The sequence below is a fragment of the Bos javanicus genome, chromosome 8, assembly GCF_032452875.1.
Source record: "Bos javanicus breed banteng chromosome 8, ARS-OSU_banteng_1.0, whole genome shotgun sequence".
In the NCBI taxonomy this organism is placed as follows: domain Eukaryota; kingdom Metazoa; phylum Chordata; class Mammalia; order Artiodactyla; family Bovidae; genus Bos; species Bos javanicus.
In genome coordinates this window covers 68274702-68293414 of record NC_083875.1, presented here as the reverse complement: position 1 = coordinate 68293414, position 18713 = coordinate 68274702, and the positions used below count along the sequence as shown (strand labels likewise).

Below are 18713 nucleotides of genomic sequence, written 5' to 3'. Positions count from 1 at the left end.
AGAGTGATTCTATTTTCAAAAAAAGTACATACATCCAATAAAGAACAAAGAACCTTACATATATAATGAAAACATGTACAGAATCTTCCCTAGTAGAGAGTAGAAAATGTCCAAACCCAGGAAACGATTGCTGATGATACTTTTTTGGGATCACAAAGTGAAAAGGATAAGTAGCAAAGCAAAGAAATATTTTACAGGCACAGTTTGAAAGTCTTTTCATATATTGCTTTGTTCCTATGAAGTTACTGAACTTTTCTAAAGATTTTTTTTTTCTTTACAGTCTCAAAACAAATGAAGAAGCACTTAGATAAACTATCAGTGGAAAAAACAGTAGTAATTTGTCAGGAAGAATGAGTATAATTTGAGGGGATGGGGCCTCCCTGTATTTCCAATCACATGGATTGACCAATAAGAGGCAACTTCTATGACCCCTGCTCCTCCTCCTCTGCGACACTTTGTTTTAGGAAAGCTCTGTAGGAAATAGTTGGAAACAGCGGTAAGCCTGCCATAGACTCCCCTCTCCACCAACATCTGGGCTTCTCATTCACCTTCCCCAGAGCGCTGCCCTCTCCTTGACCTCCATAGCTCTGCAGGCTGATTAGCAGCACTGCGCACTGGGAAATGAGACTCTGGGGAACTAACCCAATCCACCCACACATGCGGCGTGGACTGCCCCATGCACCTACACCAGAGTTCATGCAAGGGGACAGGAAAAAGCATCACAATGTCAGAATCTACACTAGGTCCTCTAGTTGGGGCTCTGCTTAATTTTATACACTGGCTAGGAAGAAGGAAGAGAACGGAGTGCTTCTACTTTGCACACAGTTTGAAAATAGAGTTGTATAGATATGTCCTTAAATCACAGATACACATATTTCTAATTTGATCCCTGTCTCTACCATGTATTTGTGCTGTGCTGTGCTCAGTTGCTTCAATCATGTCTGACTTTCTGTGACCCTATGGACTGCAGACCACCAGGCTCCTCTGTCCATGGGATTCTCCATGCAAAAATACTGGAGTCGGTTGCGGGGTTATTGTGCCCTCCTCCAGGAGGTCTTCCCAACCCAAAGATTGAAACTGAGTCTCTTACATCTCCAGCCTTGGCAGGCAGGTTCTTTACCACTAGTGCCACCTGGGAAGCCCACTATGTATTTCAGTTCAGTTCAGTTCAGTTCAGTCGCTCAGTCGTGTCCGACTCTTTTCGACCCCATGAATCGCAGCACGCCAGGCCTCCCTCTCCATCACCAACTCCCAGAGTTCACTCAGACTCACATCCATCAAGTCAGTGATGCCATCCAGCCATCTCATCCTCTGTAGTCTCCTTCTCCTCCTGCCCCCAATCCCTCCCAGTATCAGAGTCTTTTCCAATGAGTCAACTCTTCGCATGAGGTGGCCAAAGTACTGGAGTTTCAGCTTTAGCATCATTCCTTCCAAAGAAATCCCAGGGCTGATCTCCTTCAGAATGGACTGGTTGGATCTCCTTGCAGTCCAAGGGACTCTATAGCTAATACACTGAAGTGGCTTACACATAGCATGTATGTTTATTTCTTTATTATATGACATTTCCAATTCAGAGTTAGAAGACGCTGGTACTTTCAAAGGATAAAAAATGTAGAAACTGCAGAAAAATGTATGTTTTTTATTATATAATTCTAACAGTTTATGATTATTTCACAGAGTGATAATATATTTTGCCTGTGAATGCATAAATCAAAAGAACTCTCATCACAAGTCCAAGTTCAGGTTCAACACAGATGAGTTTTTCTAGATGCCATAAGCTAAGGGAAGCCCTCAGAGATCAAGTTCTCTAGAAAGTGTGTACTGCAAGGAGTGCAAAATCTAACCTCAATACTGACCCTTTGGTCACATAGAATCACAAATCTCTCATATGTGGGAAGAGATAATATACAAGATCCCAAAGGAGCAAAAGACCCCTCTTCCAAGCTACCAACCAATATCTTTCTCACTCCAGGGTGACAAGGCTGACCTTTTGCCCAGCTCAAAGTGCTCTGCAAGCTCTCTTCTCTGCTGGTCACTCAGAGGAGGCAGGGGGCTTTGGTGGTAAATAGTGTCCAGAGGCTGACACAAGAACAGGAGGACCTGGGAATGGTTATCTGGGGGCATCAGATGCTGATGGCCAGCTAAGACTACTTCCAAGAAGCCTTTCACTTCCACCTACATTCCAAGGAATTTCCTGCACATCCCTCTCCGCAGTGCTAGATCTCTAACTTGTAGGAGATTCCTCAGGAATTGCCATATGGAACCTGGTCTTTAGGTCAGCCCGAGTTCTAATTGGCTCTGGTTTCTACTTGCTCCTGTGTTCTCTGTTAGCAGCTGAGCTTCATTCACAAGGAGGAGGAAATTTTCCTGATCTTCAAAAGCATTAAGGAAAGACAAAATCAAAGAGCTCACATCTGAGCTCAGGGCCAAGTACTCCACTCTTCTAACTGAAGAAAGGAAGGAACATGCCCATGCTTCAGTGCTGGGAGTCAGCGTGAGGAACTCTGCCCATGGCAAAGGTCATGAGGAAGGAGGCTCGGCATACGCAAAGGCAGGATCGAGCCTCAGGAGTCCCCCTGGAAATTCTCGAGCATCTACCCCCAAAACCAGAGTCTGCCTTCTTTACTGCTTTGTGCTATCACCTACACCTCTGACTTTACAGGGGGCTGTCCCCCACCACCTCTCTCTGAAAAAGAGTTAACTTACAGCTCCAGTTAATAAAGTTCCTGGGCATGACAAGAGTGTTTCAACCTACAAACTCCTTTGGAAGTCCTCTAGCCTGCCTGAATAGGTTCTTCCGGCCACATGTGATTGTTCATAGCCTCCCAGCCGTGAGAGGCATGAGATGTTCTAAACTGTCTAAATATAGATTCCTTTGAGCAGTTAAAAGATTGATTAGAAATTGTATTGGTGAAGGGTTTTTCACTTGTTGGGCCAATGTTTGCTGCTAAGTTTCCATATCCCTTACCTACTGTGTCCCTGGCAGTGTATTGATTAATATAATTGGTGTATAGGAATGTAAGTAGTGGGAGAAGGCAATGGCACCCCACTCCAGTACTCTTGCTTGGAAAATCCCATGGACAGAGGAGCCTGTTAGGCTGCAATCCATGGGGTCGCTAAGAGTTGGACACGACTGAACGACTTCACTTTCACTTTTCACTTTCATGCATTGGAGAAGGAAATGGCAGCCCGCTCCAGTGTTCTTGCCTGGAGAATCCCAGGAACGGGGAGCCTGGTGGGCTGCTGTCTATGGGGTCGCACAGAGTCGGAAACGACTGAAGTGACTTAGCAATGTAAGTAGTAGCTTTAATGCTTGCAATCTTGGACCCTTGAGTTAATTCTTTTCTTGTTATAGCCCACCACACCTTTGCCCTATAGGAATGCAACTTTATCTAATGCTTTCGGAGGGTGGCGCCTGACTTTAGAATAATCACCTTTAGAGAAAAATAAGTTTTCTGAAGAAAGGATCTTAAAATGTTGACAGGCCCCCTGGCCAGAAGATGATGTAAATCACCTAAACTTTTGCATATGATAAGTTTGAAAGCCTGGCTTCAATAAGGATCAAGGACTGCTGACCTTCCCCCATTATCCTCTATGCACAACTTAAGGTATAAAAATTACTTTGGAAAATAAAGTGAGGACCTTGTCTTGATCTCCCCATGTCGTTCTTTCTCTCACCTTCTGGCTGAATTCCCACCTGGATCGTGGAGGCTTGTCAAGCCTACTAATTATGCCTGGGCTTCTAAGATCTGACCAGGGAGGCCTTAGTGTCTCCTCTCCTTCAGGAGAATGGGAGGACGCCTGCGGCCTATGTAGGTGATGCAAATTCCTTATTTTGGAATTTTATTAGCTTTCCATGTAAACCAAGTTATTCAGCCTCTTTTCTCCACTGAATTTTCTCACTGAGCTATCCTTATTTAACCATTCTTTATATCTTTAATTCTATCGTATCCTGATTGCCAAAGCCGTCTCCCCTTCAAAACTCCTGACTCCACCGGGGCTGGACCCCAGTATTTCAGGGAGAGGACTCTGCAGAAGGGCTCCATTGGTCCCTCAGCTGAAATATGCCCTCAAAAAGAAGAAGAGGGATTTTGAGAAGAACTAAGAACAAGGACTTGCACGTGGAAGGAACATGTACAGATCATGAAGCACTTCTTTATACATCAGTTCCTTCTAGAACCACAATCATGTATTCTTTTCATTTTGCTAAATGAGTAAACTAAGGTTCAGAGAGATTGTCTAAGGATGTGGATGCCCCCAGATCTGACTAGTTCCAAAGCTCATGCTCCTTCCCTGGATATACTGGAGCATGGTGCAAGTCATGATGAAACAGACTTACCTGAAGGTTGTTTCACTAGTGGCAGGAACATCTATGTGCCTAAAACCTGCCCCTTTTGGACACAACTTGTACTGAGAGAGAACCACAGACATTGCTGTTCCCAACCACCATTCTCTATTCCAGTAACTGGAATAGCCTCCAAATGCTTTCAAAGTTCCACTCCTGAAGTCTCCCAGGATTGAAATTCAGCAAGCTAAAGACATCTTCATGTCTAATTTGGCCATGGCTCTGTCAATGAGATTAATTTAAGAAAATGCAATGAGATCAACTCAAGAAATGCATTAGGACTAGGCACCCCAATCCTAATTTTTTTTCCTCCTAATTTTATTACATGTTTTAAGATTTCTGCTTGTGATGGTCTACAAAAACTTCACACTGTCCCAAGTTAAGGGCAGTACTTTGCTTTCCCTCAATTCCCCAAAGACCACACTTCCTCTCTTAAAACTTAGTACTGTATCTGGTGGCCCTAGTCCTTGTGCTCCCGGGTCTCAAAAGCTAACTTGATTGGTTCAAAGCTGTGTCTTATAACTTCATCTTCTATAAATCACCTGCCAGAACAAACATCCCCTACAGGAATCATCTCTACTTATGGCTGCAGCCAAGCTCCCATTTTCTCACTTACCTCTATGTCTGGACACATTCTGTTAGGATAAGAAATTTTAAGAAAAATGTCTCTAGTTTTGTCTTCTAACTCAGACTGAAGGGAAATTGTAGGCATTCTCCACTGCTATCACATCCCACTGCCCTCAGGTCCTGTAGACTGGAGGTGTCACTATGAACAGAACATAAATGAGTGGCAGTAAACACACAGACCCACATACATGACTCACAGACCCATACACATGGCTCACAGTCCATGGTTGTGGACTGCTGGCAGAGCACTGAACTCATCCTGGGTCTGACATGAATGAAGGTTACCCAAAATCAGCACTGTTCTGGCAGCCCAATCTTTCTAGATTCTGTGAAAGAAAGACTCCACCAGCCAGCAGGACCAATCTAGACTTTGGACTTCTTGCCTGAAACTTGGAGCCAGACAGAGAGCTCTAGAACAATGACCAAAGTTCCTTGGTACACCTGATCAACCCAAGAACATAGTTTGAATATGTGTGTATGTGTGTGCTTGTGTCTATCTGTGTGTGTGTATATACATGCATACATTTAGGACACAGTTTGGAGAGGTAAAATGTAAGTGCAAAAATCCCTGTTCAAACAGCACTGCCTTCAGACTGGGTCAGTGGAGCCTGTATGTGTGTGTATGTGTGTGTGTGTGTGTGTGAGTGTGAGTGAGTGTGTGTGTGTGTGTGTGTGTGTGTGTGTATACCTACATTCATTCACTTTGGAGGAGGGATGAAGAGGACCAAAGGGTGCTACAAAGGATAGAAATGGGCATCAGGGTCATGTGGGGCCCTGTGTGGACTCTGGTTCTCTGCTTGACTGCTCTGCCCACTGCCAGATCCGTCTTCTCCCAAACACTCCAAAGCATGGGGTCCCCTGAGGTACAGGTTTCAGGCAACAGCCCCCATTTACCCAGGTCTGAGGGTGGTGCTGTCTCAGCAACACTTTGTGCATTTAACTTTTGCATCCCCAAACTGTGTCTTGAGTGTAACACATTAAGCCTATTGCTGGCCCTAGAGTAGACACTGAATATGTATTTTTCAAATCAGATAGAATCCTGAATCTTAAAAGATATTGTAATAAGTAATCAAACCCAAATTGGGTCCCCATAACCACAACAGGCCCTGATCGAGATCTCATTAATACTCTGTCTACTAATCCTCAAGAATTAGCAAATACAACTCTATCCTGCTATGAAGTCCTCCCCACCTCCAGGGCTCAAGTAAAGGCTCAGAAAGACAGCCAAAGAAGCCTCGCTGAACATATCTTTGAATCCACGCATTGAGTAACATTTCTAATAAGCCCTCTCAGGCTTAATGGGGCTTTCTGATGATTCCCCATTCCAAACTCCCCTATATGCCTCACCATTTACTTCGTATAATTCCCTCTAGTAGATAATCAGGGTATTGCATTCAAAGTCACTTAAGTTTGAATAGGCTTTTCCAGTGCCCTTTGATTACTTAAATGTCTCATACCTGCTATGTTGTGCCTTTATAAGCGCTCGCTGCTCTAGTATAGGTTGGCTTAGACTCAAATGCAAAGAGGCTCATGTTCTCCATAGAGAGAATCTTCTCAAAAAAATCTACAGCAGTCTCCATGGGGCTTTAAACCACCCATCATTAACCTGGTGACCAGACTTTTCCTTTGATAGCCATCTCTACTTCTGAACCATCCTAAGCCCTAGAACTCCTGAGGAGTTTCTAAGAATAGGAGGGATTTATTCCATAGCTTACTTTACCTTAGGCAAACAGTAGCTGTATATCCTCATGATTTCCCTTTGCGTCCAAAGAACTGAAACCCAACTGGTAACTCTCCCAAATCTGCCTTCCTGGGAGGGCAGACCCCACTGAATGTGACCCCATACTAGGGCAAGTTCTGAGCCATTAGCAAGCTTATTGTCATGCTTCTTACCAAGAAAAAAGCACCTGACTGAGGAGGTTAATGGAAAGAGAGACTTTTTTTCAATAAGAGAGAGACTCTTTAAAGAAGGAGGATAGCAAAAATCAGTTGAATCATGTGTACAATAGGTCCAAGAGCCAGGGGCCTTTAAAACTGGCTGAAGCACCCACAGACAGACAGCACCTGCATAGGCAACTGCTTCATTGCTGAAGAATGCTGCATGAGTCAGTGCATCTACCTCACCCACACTTGCTGCGGACCCTCCCTCATCTCAGATGTTCTCTTGGTCCTAAGCTTACATTCAGCCCTGTGCTGCTTCCTTGCTCTTCCTGAGTCAATCATGGGGAGGAAAGAGTATCCCTAGAACCCGATGCATTAGTTTCCTGGGGCTGCTGCAACAAACAGACAGGGCCTACCCTGGTGGCTCAGTGGTAAAGAATCCGCCTGCCAATGCAGGAGGAACAGGGTTCAATCCCTGGGCCAGGAGGATCCCATATGCCTTGCAGCAATTAAACCCATGCATCACAAATACTGAGCCTGTGCTCTAGAGCCCAGGAGCCACAACTACTGAACCCACATGCTGCAACTACTGAAACCCTTGGGCTCTACAGCCCGTGCTCCACAGCAAGAGAAGCCACCAAAATGAAAAGCCCTTGCACTGCAATGAAGAATACCCCTGCTCACTGCAACTAGATAAAAACTCCCACAGCAATGAAGACTCAGCACCACCAAAATTAAATACAAATATTTTTAAAAAGCAGACATTTATTCTCTCAGAGTTCTGTAAGCTGGAAGTCCAAGATCAAGGTGTCAGCAGGGTTGATTCTTTCTGGAGGCTTTGAGGGAGAAACTGTCTTGCCTCCCAGCTTCAGGTGGCTGCCAGCAGCTCTTCACATTCCTTGGTTTTGAGATGCATCACTCCAATCTCTGCCTCTGTTGTCATGTAGCTTTATTCCCTGTCTTCTCTGCATCCCTGTGTCTGAATCTTCCTCTCCTCTTTCTCATAAAGATACCAGTCATTGGATTTATAAATCACCCAGGTGGAGATTGCTCCTTGGAAAGAAAGCTATAAAAAAAAAAAAAACCTAGACAGCATATTAAAAAGCAGAGACATCACTTTGCTGACAAAGCTATAGTCAAAACTATGGTTTTTCCAGTAGTCATGTGAGATGTAAGAGTTGAACCATAAAGAAGGCTGAACACCAAAGAATCGATGCTTTCAAGTTGTGGTGTTGGAAAAGACTCTTCAGAGTCCTTTTGACTGCAAGGAGATCAAACCAGTTAATCCTAAAGGAAACCAACCCTGAATATTCATTGGAAGCACTGATGCTGAAACTCCAATAGTTTGGCCACCTGATGTGCAGAGCCAACTCAATGGAAAATACCCTGGTGCTAGGAAAGATTGAGGGCAGGAGGAGAAGGGGGTGACAGAGCATGAGATGGTTGGACAGCATCACTGACTCAATGGACATAAGTTTGAGCAAACTCCATGAGATAGAGAAGAACAGAGAAGCCTGGTGAGCTGCAGTCCATGGGATTGCAGAGCTGGACGTGACTTAATGACTGAACAACAACAACAGGTGGTGTTAGTGGTAAAGAATCAGCCTGCCAATGCAGGAGACTCAAGAGAAGAGGTTCAATCCCTGGGTCGGGAAAGTCCCCTGGAGTAGGGAATGGCAGCTGACTCCAGTATTCTTTGCCTGGAAAATTCTATGGACAGAGGAGCCTGGCATGCTACACTCTATGGGGCTGCAGAGTCAGACATGATTGAGCACACACATACTCTCTAATCTAGTATAATCTCATTTTAACTAATAGCATCTGAAAAGACACCCTTTCCAAATAAGGTTGCATTCTGTGGTTCCAGGTAGACATGAATTTGGGGAGGAGTTGGGGACACTGTTCAACCCGCTACATCCCGCCTTGACTTAAACCTCCTTTAGCCCCACTGCTTCTGGTCATTGCTGACTGTACCAACAGACCTTTCCCCAAAGATCCAAGACACTGCTAACTTTCCTGGACTCACCAACAAACAAGGAACAAATGCACTTGCTCTAATTTATTCTCTGCCTTTCTCAGAAGTGTTTCTGACCTTTCTCTGTAGCCCATTGCTGAAATCATACATTGTCTTAACCACCAAAGCACATGTAAGTCTGTCATACAGTTCCAGCTGAGCACATAATGATAAATGAAGTATATGAATGAATGGAAGCCTATTCTAATCCTACTCTAGGTAAGACAATGAAGTAGGTAAAATTTATTCTCAGAATTCTTGTCCCTAAAGGTCCAAGGCCCCCTTCTACTCCAGGTTTGAGGTTTTCAACCACTCAAATAATGTCCCATCCCCGCATCTTTTTGATACCCTTTGATACCTCCCCTTTGCAAAATGTTCCTCAGGCTACAAAAAAAAGGGGCTAAAACCATTTGACACATTACTTCATATTATATTCTTCATAGACGGCTATGAAATTTCTATTTTAACAGAGACTCTTGATACCATAGTCACAGTAATCAAGTGATCTGGGCACATTGGCCAGGCTAGGGATTTATAGGCAATGATATGGGTCACTACCAGCCCCTTGCATCCCACCTTGGCCAGCCACAGCACCAGCCCCCAAGCAAATTGTTCTGGACTTTACCTCCAGAAACAGGCTCGGGCCATGTTCACTCATCTTTCTCCACCTTTTCTGCCTGCATGCCTGCTTGTCCAAGTGATCTGTGTCTAGTTCTCTTTCCTTCAGGTGACTTTATACCAACTTTTCCATTTTTTTTTTCCCCTCCCAGTCCTTCATCCCCTCTCTAGTCCTTGGACAGCATTTCTTTTGTCTTTTAAAAGAGGGGGAGAGGGTGTGGCTTATTGTTTTTGCCACTTAGGAAAAAAAAATATTGTCCCTTAGAAAAAATTGTTGTAATTCTCATCATCAGGGACAAGGTCAACATGTTCATTCTATCTGACCTTTAATATCACTTTTGAGACAGAGTCTGTATTTTTATTTTCTTTCCAGAGACTTGGTGATGTACAGCTACCAGTTTTTATTCACTGTCCTTTTAGTCAATTCAATCTCAAGAATTAATTTTGTAATTGCCATTGAAGGAAAGGTCAAAAACAAAACAAAGAAAAGGACCTGGAAGAGCTGTTCTCTGAAATGCATTTCACCCAGCAAGACCTCCCTGGTTCTGTTTTCTGGCCCTGCTCCCAAGGGCTTTGTCCCAGACAAAGGGGCAAGCCAAAAGATGAGCCCCTAAGAGGAAGAGAAGAGCTGAGGAATCAACCAGCAGCGGTCAGGCAAAATGGCATGTGTGAATGGCTCTGGTGAAACAATGGCAGTGTTTCTTCTGAGCGGCTTCCTGGAGCCCTTCATCACCAGGCCCAATGCAGCTATTCCAGGAATGCTGCAGGTAAACTTTGCACTGGTCTTCCCCATGCAGAGAGCAAAAAGGGTCAGTGACTGCACAGATTCCACAGCTGTGTCCATTATTCATCCTCTGATGGGTGACCAAGACAATGTTTTTTCATCACCAGGTGAGTCCAGTTAATCGACTACTTTAAATAGATCATTGATATTGTTGTTAAGTTGCTCAGTCATGTCCAACTCTTTGCAACCCCATGCACTCTAGACAGCCAGGCTCCTCTGTCCATGGGATTTCCCAGGCAAAAATACTGGGGTAGGTTGCCATTCCCTTCTCCAGGGGATCTTCCCAAACCAGGGATCAAATCTATGTCTCCTGCACTGGCAGGTGGATTCTTTACTGCTGAGCCACCAGGGAAGCGCAAATAGATCTACGCACAACTAGATTCCATGCTATGTCATTGTTGGCTGAGTTGTTAGCCATACTTCCTGGGTCTGGTTTTAAAAAGAGAAGTATAGAGATGAAACCTCTAGTCTGTGTTTTACCAACAGCCAAGTTATTGCCCATATATACTGCCTGACATTCCATCTGTAAGCCCACTGTCAAAGACCTCAGACCCTCCTATGTCCATCACAGAGGCCTTGTTTATTTCACAGAGGAATCATTAGGTAGAATGACTGCTGTTGAGAACCAGAGTAGGCCACTCCCAAATGAGCCTCAGTGATGTATAGATTACTTTGACAAAAAGGTATTTGAAGAAACATCCAACTTAAGAGGCTAACTCTCCTATTTCCTACAGCTGCTGCTGCTGCTAAGTCACTTCAGTCGTGTCCAACTCTGTGTGACACCAGACAGCAGCCCATCAGGCTCCAGCATCCCTGGGATTCTCCAGGCAAGAACACTGGAGCGGGTTGCCATTTCCTTTTCCAATGCTAGAAAGTAGAAAAAAATCTCTCTCATGTGAGAGGTGCATTCCCTGAATCTAGAGGTAGAAGGATACCCTTATGGCAAAGATAGGGAATTCAGAACCAACCTACAAGCCTATATAAACAAACCTTATTACTTCTTTATTACCTAAAACCCAAACTCTATGTAGTTCTTCACTAATTGGGCCCCTAAACCTAGTTTCTTTATCCTGTTACTTCCTTACAAATGCTGTTGTTTCCTTGTCTAAAAAGTATAAAAGCTACCTGTTTTGGACATGCATGAATTAAAATTTGTTTCTTTTTCTCCCATTAATCTGTCTTATGTCAATTTCATTATTAGTCCAGCAACAAGGACTCAAAATAGAAGAAAAAAAAAAAAAAACTCAAGATGGGTAAAGAGGGGAATTTTCCCATCCCCAACACCATATAATTTATCCTCCAAACTAGGACACTTTTGAGAAAAAACAAAGATACCTCTCATTATTATAGCAGCATCATAAGATAAACCAGAATTATTCCAGGCAAACCAGGATGTTGACTAATTAATTCACCGGGTCATGCAGTCAGTTCAAGTGGAAAGTGTGGAAGGAGCATGGTGACCTGGACTTGGTGCCAGAGTCCCAGACCACCTTATCTCTGGGGTTGCATCTCCTTAAACTAGAAATAGAACTCCTGGCTTGAGAGCCCTAAACAACTGTTTCACATGAAGGCACGCAGCAAACCACTCAGAAAAGTATGCACTCATGGTAAAAATTAGAGATATGAGATTTATAATAGAGTCAGAGTTGGAAGCAGGAAGGGGAGATTTGGGGCTTAATCTGAGCTTAAGTAAGTATAGACAACAGGATGTAACATGAAAGGGAAAAAAAGTAAGGCATCCCAAACAAGGAGTTCTTAATGATTCAGAAAAAATGCTAAAACAAAAGCACTGTCCTACATGCGGGGGGTGCGGGGGGCGGGGGAGTGGGGGTGGTGCGGGGCAAGGAATACAGGAAGTCAGAAAATCAGATTAGCTTGTAAAAGGCCTCCAAGTGGAGAGGAAGTACTGCATACTGCATAGCTGTTAAGAGTGAAGGGCATGCCTTCTAGACAGCCTGCACTGGACCCTAGCACTACACTTTTTATGTGTGTAATATAAAGAGACTATGCTCTTGTATCCTGAGAAAATCATCATTCAAAAACACACATGTACCTGAACGTTCATTGCTGCACTATTTACAACAACCAGGACATGGGAACAACCTAAATGCCCATTGACGAATGGATAGAGAAGATGTGGCACGATGGAATATTACTCAGTCATAAAAAGGATTGAAACTGAGTCATTTGTACTGATGCAGATGGAATTGGAGCCTGTCATAGAGAATGAAGTCAGAAAGAGAAACATATCATATATTAATGCATGTATATTGAATCTAGAAAATTGGTAGATATGAACTTATTTGAAGGGAAAGAACAGAGACACAGAGGTAAAGAATGGACATGTAGCCACAGTGGGGAAGGGGAGGGTGGGATGAACTGGGAGAGTAGCACTGACAAACCATTTGTAAAATAGATAGCTAATGGGAAGCTTCTATGTAGTGTGGGGAACTCAGCTCAGTGCTCTATAGTGACCTAGAGGGGTCAGAGGGGAGAGTGGGTGGAAGGGAGGCTCAGGAGGGAGGGGATATATGTATACATATAGCTGATTCACTTTGTTATACAGTGGAAACTAACACAGCATTGTAAAGCAATTATACTCCAATAAAAAAACAATAACAAATTTTTAAAAGAGTCTATGCCTAGATGGGGAAACAGTGGAAACAGTGTCAGACTTTATTTTTCTGGGCTCCAAGATCACTACAGATGGTGACTGCAGCCATGAAATTAAAAGACGCTTACTCCTTGGAAGGAAAGGTATGACCAACCTAGATAGCATATTCAAAAGCAGAGACATTACCTTGCCAAGAAAGTTTCGTCTAGTCAAGGCTATGGTTTTTCCTGTGGTCATATATGGATGTGAGAGTTCGACTGTGAAGAAGGCTGAGCGCCAAAGAATTGATGCTTTTGAACTGTGGTGTTGGAGAAGACTCTTGAGAGTCCCTTGGACTGCAAGGAGATCCAACCAGTCCATTCTGAAGGAGATCAGCCCTGGGATTTCTTTGGAAGGAATGATGCTAAAGCTGAAACTCCAGTACTTTGGCCACCTCATGCAAAGAGTTGACTCATTGGAAAAGACTCTGATGCTGGGAGGGATTGGGGGCAGGAGGAGAAGGGGAAGACAGAGGATGAGATGGCTGGATGGGATCACTGACTCGATGGACGTGAGTCTCAGTGAACTCCGGGAGTTGGTGATGGACAGGGAGGCCTGGCATGCTGCGATTCATGGGGTTGCAAAGAGTCGGACATGACTGAGCGACTGATCTGATCTGATCTGATGCCTTGATTTCCTTATCTGCACAATAGGGATAATGAAAGTATCTTTTTAAATTGTATTTATATATTTTGGCTGCACTGGGGCTTTGTTGCTGCTCATGAGTTTCTCTTGCTTCAGAGAGTAGGGGCTACTCTCTAGCTGGGTTACACAGGCTTCTCATTGCAGTGGCTTCTCTTGCTGCAGAGCACAGGCTCTAGAGCATTTGCTTCAGTAGTTGTAGCACACAGGCCTAGTTACCCCTTCGCATGTGCAATCTTCCTGGACCAGGGATTGAACGTATGTCCCCTGTGTTGAAGGCGGATTTTTAACTACTGGACCACTATGGGATCCTGAAAGTATTGTTGTGGTGATTAAATGATTCATATATTCAATGTACTTGGAATTGTTAGAGGTAATTAAGAGTCAGTAAGGATTCTAAGAAGGCAACTGGCAGAAAGAAAATACTTGGGAATGATAATCAGTGTTCTGGGTTTAGAATGGATGGAGAACAGGTAGAGTGGAAAGAAAGAATGACCAGGAGGCTATACTGGTCCAGGCCATGAGTAGATTGCAATAGTTATGGCCCAGATAAGGCCTTGCCATAGAAGTAGAATGGTAGGGCTAGGTTTGGTACTTGCAAAGAAAGAAATTATAATATATTAGGGAAGAGTTCGTGCCAAATCCATAGATTCATTAAGCTTAAAGTCTCCCTTAGACCTGGTCTCATCTGACCTTGCTCTTAGAGGAACTCAGCTTTCCCCAACACTGAATTAAAACAATTATAAAGTTAAGTGCCTGGGTAGGAGATGATGGGCTATTGAAGGGGATTATAAGTTTTAGAGTAAAAGAGATGTTTAATTCTAGATGACTGTTCTGGATGGCTTAGGAAACTTGCCAGTCTGATCCAGGAGATGATATTTTTGAGATCCCTTCAACGAGTAACATGATTTTATTTTCTCTAACAAATGTCCTTTTACATGGTTTAAAAACAAAGAAAGAAGAATGGGGAGGAGAAGGTATGATTGGAGGCAAAGATATAGATATGGCTCATGTAAGAATCCTCCAGTAGCATCTAGCACTCCATCTTTCTTACACCTCCCTCCCATTGTATTCATAGTGAAGATATTGCAGTTTCCTGAAGGAAACATACCTTTAAACAGGATAGGCTCTGCCTGGTATAGCTTCCCTTCCTTCCTCCTCCATCTTCACCTGGGAAACACTTCCTTATATGTCAAGTCTGAGTAAGGAATCACCACTTCTAGGAAGCCTCCCAGATTATTTTCCACTTGTCTTCACTCCAGATCCATTTTCTGACCTGCCCTCCTCTGTGCCCATTCTTCCCAGGTGGCTGACCCCTAGAGACTGCATTATGGAGGCTCCTTTGACAGTTGACTTTCATCTGAGTTTTGCTGATGAGAGATTCTAGTAGGAAATTGCAAGGTGGAAGGAGGAAGAGGTTGGAGCATTTTTCTCTGCTCCCCAACTCCTGTTTTGTATGTGTATGTGTGTGTGTGTATTAGTCGCTGAGTTGTATCCAACTCTTTGCGACCCTATGGACTGTAGCCCACCTCCAATTTCTTCTCTCCATGGAATTCTCCAGGCAAGAATACTGGAGTGGGTTGCCATTTCCTTCTTCATGGGACCTTCCTGACCCAGGGATTGAACCTGGGTCTCCTGCATTGCAGGCAGATTCTTTACCATCTGAGCCACCAGGGAAGCCTCTTGTTTTGTGTCTGATATCTGTCAATAACCGCATCCTCTGAGGCTGCATCACCAAGCCCTTCTCCCATAGTACTAGCTCTCATGGGCTTTGGTAAATGTTCTTTCTTTGATCTTTCAGCCTAGAGTGTTAGCAGCTTCCCATGGTTGCTGGACTCCAGGTACCTCAACACCTCTTTTTTTTGGCCTGCTGCCCATGCCTTTCTAAAAAGTCCATTCCAGAAAGTTCACTCTGTTGAACCATATAGAGTGAAGCTGATATCCTACCAGGACCCTGATCTTATTTTTCCCTCTTTTATGTACCCTTCCTTTCTTCTTCTGTAGCATCTTCTCCTTACATCCACCACACTAATTATTACAGGATGCTGTAATGGCTAACTTGCCTGTCCATCTCCTCATCTGGATTGTTAGCTCTTTAAAGACATTTTTTTTTTAAATTATGCTGCCTGGTACATAGCATTCAGTGAATACCTAGGTCCACTTGCCTCTGATTTATGATTTCTGAATTAATATTGTAATACCTTTCTCAAAAATAGCTGAAGAGGGAAAAACACTTGATTTAATACAAACTCAATAAGTAATAATATAAACATAGATTTGTATGACTTTTGCATTTTTCAAAGTGTTTTATGCCCATTGAGTTGTCATAACAGCTTTATGAAAAATACATTCAGCTAAACGATGCTGCTGTGAAGTCTGTAAGTGGAACCTATGGACAGGAACCAGGTCCAGGAACCAATAAACCTGGATTCAGACACTAGTCCTGTCTCTTTTCCATCCCATAACCTCACACACTACCTTAATGCTCTGTACCTTAGGATTTTACTTACAAACAGAGAACAATAGCCCCCACCTCATAATGACCTTTGAATAAAATAATAGGTGGGAAGCATTAGAATGGGATCAGATATATAGCAAATATATATTATTAGGCAAAAGCTTAATAAATATGACCTCCTTATTCTTGATAAAATGCTAATCTCATGAAGGTGTCCAAGAAAATACTTCTCAGTTTGGCAACACCAATAGCTTCTTCTCTTAAAATAAATCTTCTTCTCCTTCTTATCTCAGGAAGGTAAGTAGAGAAAAGTCCCTGAGAGGGCTTGAGTCTAAAGTCTCCTAAACTCATAAAGTGAAGTGGCTCAGTCATGTCCGACTCTTTGCAACCCCGTGGACTGTGGCCCACCAGGCTCCTCCATCCATGGGATTCTCCAGGCAAAAATACTGGAGTGGGTTGCCATTTCCTTCTCCAGGGGATCTTCCCGACCCAGGGGTCGAACCCAGGTCTCCCGCATTGAAGGCAGATGCTTTAACTTCTGAGCCACCAGGGAATCCCCTAAAGCTCCCCCCAACTTCACACACCAAGTTTGTCTTCACGCAGACCTTCATACTGCTTGGGCATTCCTTTAACAGATATTCTTAAGCATGTTCTGACTGGCTGACCCCTTGATACATATCACAATCCATCACAAGAGACAAGGAGGTAGACATATTTGGAGGCACTCTGTCCTGAGTCCAAGTCCTGGCTCTGCTCCCCTGGTAGGCATGAATAAACCTGGCAAATTTTCTAAGCCACATTTTCCTTACCTGAAAAGTTTTAAAAATAATACCTACTCAAGGGCTGTGGTTAAGAGTGATTTAAACAATAGGTGTTACATTGTGGCCATTCCTAAGTGTCACTTGGATCCTCTCCCTTCTAATGGAGAGGACCTCGTGGAGAGGACCAAATGACAGAAAGGGGCCGGGCCACACAGAAGGGGCTTCCTCACTCTGTCTGCACTTGAGATCCAGAGCATTTCTATTATGAGCATTGCCGTGTCTCCACTTCCTTATCACCTAAAGAAAGGGAGAGCAGCAGAAGCGAAGGAATTCAGTAAACTTTTATCACCTGGGTCCTCAGATTGTGGTTCCAGTTACATTTTTTCTTCAACACATCAGTCCTAGAGCAGAACCAAGCTAAGAGATGAAGGCTTCCAAGTGTGGGGTTTCTGAGCCCAAGCAATTGAGGAAAACATCCACATATAAAGTGACCCAGTGTGTGGGTATTAAAGCCCAGGAACATATAGGTGAGAAAGGATGGTGGACTGGAGCTTCTTTCCAGGGAGGACATAATGGGAGAGCTCAGAAACTTGAATGGGGTCTGAGGACTAAATGATAATCATGTTATTAAGATAAATAATTTTCAAGGATCTAATACACAGTATGATAACTGCGGTTAACAATACTGGATTGTATGTTTGAAAGTTGCAAAGAGGGTAGATCTTAAATGTTCTCACTGCACACAGAAAAAAACTAATTATATGGACTGACAGAGGTGTTACCTAACATTGTATAATCATTTCACTATACACATATATATATATATATCAAATCATTACATTGTACATCTTAAACTTACTTGGGCTTCCCAGGTGACACTAGTAGTAAAGAACCCACCTGGCCATGCAGGAGATATAAGAGTTATGGGTTCAGTCCCTGGGTTGGGAAGATCCCCTGGAGGAGGGCATGGCAACCCACTCCAGTTTCTTGCCTGGAGAATCCTATGGACAGAGGAGCCTGGCAGGCTACAGTCCATGGGGTCACAAAAAGTCAGCATGACTGAAGCAACCTAGCACAAATGTACTTGCACAATGGTATAGGTGAATTATATCTCGAGAAGCCTGGGAAAATTGTCCTCATGCACCAATGTCAGTTTCCTGATTTTCATGGCTGTCCGTGACAGCTTAAGATTGTTGTTGTGCAGTCGCTACGTCATGTCCGATTCTTTGTGACCCCATGGACTGCAGCACATCAGACTTCCCTGCCCTTCACTATCTCCTGGAGTTTGCTCAAATTCATGTCCATTAAGTTGGTGATGTCATCCAACCATATCATCCTCTGTTTCCCCCTTGTCCTCCTGCCCTCAAACTTTCCCAGCGTCAGGGTTTTTCCCAATGAATCATCTCTTCACATCAGGTGGCCAAAGTACTGAATGTATGGCTCATAGAACTCTCTTAAATGGTTCAACTAAAGCAAATTATTTTAATTGTACAGTAAATTCCCTACTTACAAACAAGTTCCCTTCTGAGAGCATGTCAGTAAGTCCAATTTGTTCATAAGTCCAACAGCTAACTAGCTATGCAACTAACACAATCAACCATATAGTGCTGGTACTGTAATAGGTTCATAATACTTTTCATACAAATAATACGTACATAAAAGTCAAACACAAAAAATACAGGAAACATTTTAATCTCACTGTACAGTACCTTGAAAAGTCCAGTAGTACAGTCAGCACCTGGCGTACAGGGGCTGGAATGCATGCTTGCATCTCTCAAAGTTCGAAACTTGAAAGTTTCTACATAGGGAACTTACTGTACTTGCAGATTTTCTATACATATGAAATCATTTCAACATTAGAAAAAAATTATATACTGAAAAGAATCCTACAGCTAGAATTGTAAATTCTATCCATGGGAAAGAGTGGTGG

General features: G+C 43.4%; 1 long non-coding RNA gene across 1 annotated transcript; it reads right to left on the bottom strand.

The window, feature by feature from the left end:
- Positions 1 to 7587: 7587 nt before the first annotated feature.
- LOC133253433 (uncharacterized) lies at positions 7588 to 9629 on the bottom strand. Its single transcript, XR_009738299.1, has 2 exons — positions 9493 to 9629; positions 7588 to 7919 (listed from the first exon to the last, which is right to left on the bottom strand). It is a non-coding gene; the product is annotated as an uncharacterized LOC133253433 (long non-coding RNA).
- Between the last annotated feature and the right edge of the window lie 9084 nt (positions 9630 to 18713).